Source organism: Neodiprion lecontei, chromosome 3 (assembly GCF_021901455.1).
Source record: "Neodiprion lecontei isolate iyNeoLeco1 chromosome 3, iyNeoLeco1.1, whole genome shotgun sequence".
Classification (NCBI taxonomy): Eukaryota; Metazoa; Arthropoda; class Insecta; order Hymenoptera; family Diprionidae; genus Neodiprion; species Neodiprion lecontei.
This window is the reverse complement of record NC_060262.1, coordinates 16,008,299-16,011,676: the sequence shown is the minus strand read 5'-3', so window position 1 is coordinate 16,011,676 and position 3,378 is coordinate 16,008,299. Positions and strand designations below refer to the sequence as shown.

The 3,378-nt window shown below is 31.6% G+C and overlaps 1 long non-coding RNA gene across 1 annotated transcript; it reads right to left on the bottom strand.

Annotated features, from left to right (window-relative positions):
- Positions 1–737: 737 nt before the first annotated feature.
- LOC124293265 lies at positions 738–2,875 on the bottom strand. The gene is made up of 3 exons (XR_006903177.1): positions 2,721–2,875; positions 1,637–1,695; positions 738–1,308 (listed from the first exon to the last, which is right to left on the bottom strand). It is a non-coding gene; the product is annotated as an uncharacterized LOC124293265 (long non-coding RNA).
- Positions 2,876–3,378: the final 503 nt, after the last annotated feature.

Here is a 3,378-nt window from a genome sequence, read left to right as displayed (position 1 = left end):
TTATGGATTATATATTTTTCACTAGTAAAAATTCGTAACAGTTACATTTTGTATCACAAGATTGGGTGAAAATTATAAAACATATATATTTGTAATGTATCCTATCTCTAGATTATAATTTTATCGAATAGTAAATTTTTTTAATTCTATACCCACACAGCACAATATGTTTCAGAAATGTTTCAGAAATGTCTTATCAGAAACATGTTATATTCCATTGCAACATTTCAGAAATATGTCAGAGATATGTCCATGTCCGCATATATAACTAACGTTTTATAGCTGACATATGTCAGAAATATGTCAGGAACATTACGGTAATATGTCAGAAATATTTCCGCGATATATTTCAGAAATGTTTCAGAAATGTCTTATCAGAAACATGTTATATTCCATTGCAACATTTCAGAAATATGTCAGAAATATGTCCATGTCCGCATATATAACTAACGTTTTATAGCTGACATATGTCAAAAATATGTCAGAAACATTTCGGTAATATGTCAGAAATATTTCCGCGATATATTTCAGAAATTTTTCAGCGATATATCTGAAAATGGTGACTGATATATTGCTGAAACATTTCCGAAAGATATAGTGAAAATATTTCTGATATATTCCACAATACATTTCAAAAATCTTTCAGGTAATAAAGAAAGTCCTGAATCTGAGTAAAATGATTAATTATATAGGTATCTTACAAAGTTATTTATTTTCAAATACATTATAAAATCGTACAGAGTCATGTCCATATTAAGTCGTGAATCGAAGGCTTCTTTTGAAATATACATGAAAGTAAGTATAGTCTTCTTCTCAATATAAACTTATCGTTATATTATTATAATTATATTATTTTGGAAACAATAATGCATATGAAAATATAGGCTATAATAATTAAGCTGATATAGGGCAGTCTTTTGCTCTGCACAATATTTACAAAGAAATGTTACGTAATACACGTAGTACATGTTACTATGTATAATTACTACTATACTAGTAAATATGGTGTATAGCAAAAGACTGCCCTGTATCAGCTTAATTATTATAACCTATATTTTCATATGCATTATTGATTTAAAAATAATTTAATTATTATAATATTATAATAATAAGTTTAAACCGAGAAAAAACTATACTTATTTTCATGTATATTTTAAAAAAAGCGTTTGGTTCACGACTTTACATTTCGTACTTTACGTGCTTAACGTGCTTCATTCTAATAATACTTAATTTAGTTTGTTGTTCAACGAGTCGACGTTTATGTCTATCTGAATAGCAGTCGATACTTTTTCTTTTACGTGTCATTTTCTGAAATCAAATATCATAAATAATACAAGTATAATATTCAATGTTGCAAACATAAAACTTTGAATAACAAAAGGTCAGTCAATAATTTCTCATTTGATGTGCAGGAAAATAAAAGTTTATTCTGAATACAGTCTGAGAACTAATGTTTGTCAGGGTCTACTATACAGTTGACTGCAAAGTTAAGTTGTTTAACATAAAATATACACTGAAAATATGGACGTCATGCCACTATTGATATTAGATTAGTGTGATTACCAATCGAATGGTAGCTGGTTACCCAATCATTTGATCAAACATAAACTAAATGATTGGTTAATAATAGTCTTACCTAAAACGTATGTTGTATATTTCGAATACACAGTTGACTGTCAGCTGCTCAACCTTTTCCTGCAATTATTACAGATGTTTCAAGATTTAGTTGTAAATACATGAGTGTGATTCAAAGCAAATAACATGTAATTACTGATCGGCGGTCTCCACCTAGTCTGATATCTTTCTAACTAAAGCTAGATTACACGAGGCTCAAGGTGGTATACGCCAGATTGAAATAACGTATAAGCAGAATGTTTTGTGAGGGTATATTCTGCTATTTTATAATCAACAATGATAGGAATGTGCATAAAACTGAAGCTGACATAGGACGTATATACAGAGCTCTGTACATGCCTTATACAGCTTTTTATGAAATAGCCTTGTTCTATTTGGGCCAGCGAGATACACTAAGTGTTTCATTAGGGCCCGTCTATATGTATAGCGTGAAAAATAATTATAATGCATAATAATATCCTATAATAATTATAGTTAAAATGTTAAAAACGTACAGTTTTGAATATACAGGCCTCAATCAGTAATTAACTAGTGAAAAGTAAACCGAAGTTTGATAACGTTCGGCGTATCTTCAAGTTTCAATTGATCAACAATTTAGTATAAATTAAAATTAGCCTTTATTAATAAATCGCGACACTATACGAATATCGGAATATGCATAATTTAATACTGCATAAGGCAATTATGCCGTATCGTGTGATTTTCCATCAAGGGGGAAAATCAAACGAGTACTCACTCGTGAGAGGTCAACTGCGGTTAGGAAATAACCTTGTTGAGTAAACTATAAAAAGATTTAATATTATAGATGTTTCATAGTTGGGAAGTCAACGATCGTAATTATTTTATTTAATTCACAGCTTGACAAAAAATTATAAGCAGTATAGTACTTTCTGTTCACACATAAGCCGGTATTTCAATTGCATACCATTCAACACGTGGTGGCCAAGGATAGCCGATTTAGCAAGCAAACTGCAGAACCGCGTACATAGCAAATATGCACGTAAATATGTAATTATGCCAAGTAGCTAAGGATATTTTTTGGTCTAATTCTCTACACATTTATTGGAAATTAAACATTTACTTACCAAATATCCACTTTTCTTGCCACGTGGGTTTCTGTAATTTTCTCAAGAGATCCGTGGTATCTAACGACCTGTGAAACGCGGTGCGAAAGAACAAGAAAGCTCGAGAATGAAGGATGGAAGAGTGCACGACGCTGCGCGACGGTGATGCGCGAAAAATTGGCGCGCGACGCTCGACACTCGCGCTCGAGTATGCGACGTGATGCCATATTTTTAGGGTTTTTCAGCGCTTCCTCGCGGATAAAACGCGAATAAATAAGGCGCGTTAATTTGAATTAATATAAGTACGACGGTAATTTTAATAAACATATACGTAGAATAAGAATGTGAATAAATATTATAATATTACAATTAGTGTAAACCGGTCACCCAGGAATCAAAAAGGAATGTTAATTATTGATGAATTGTTTAGTTAAAATATAAACACTGCTTGTTTATTCTTATATAGTTCAGACGTAAATAACGAATATTTATATGTATCCGTTTAAGGCGTTCGAAACCACCACGTCCAATACTTGAATATTCTAAACATTGGAATTTGGAAGTATCTGGTCAATGTTATACTGGTTTTAAAGTAAACACGCATTCGGTGTGGACCACACTTTCGGACCCGTTCTCACGAGTCCCTTTGGCATCTCCCATATCTCCTATATCTCCCAAA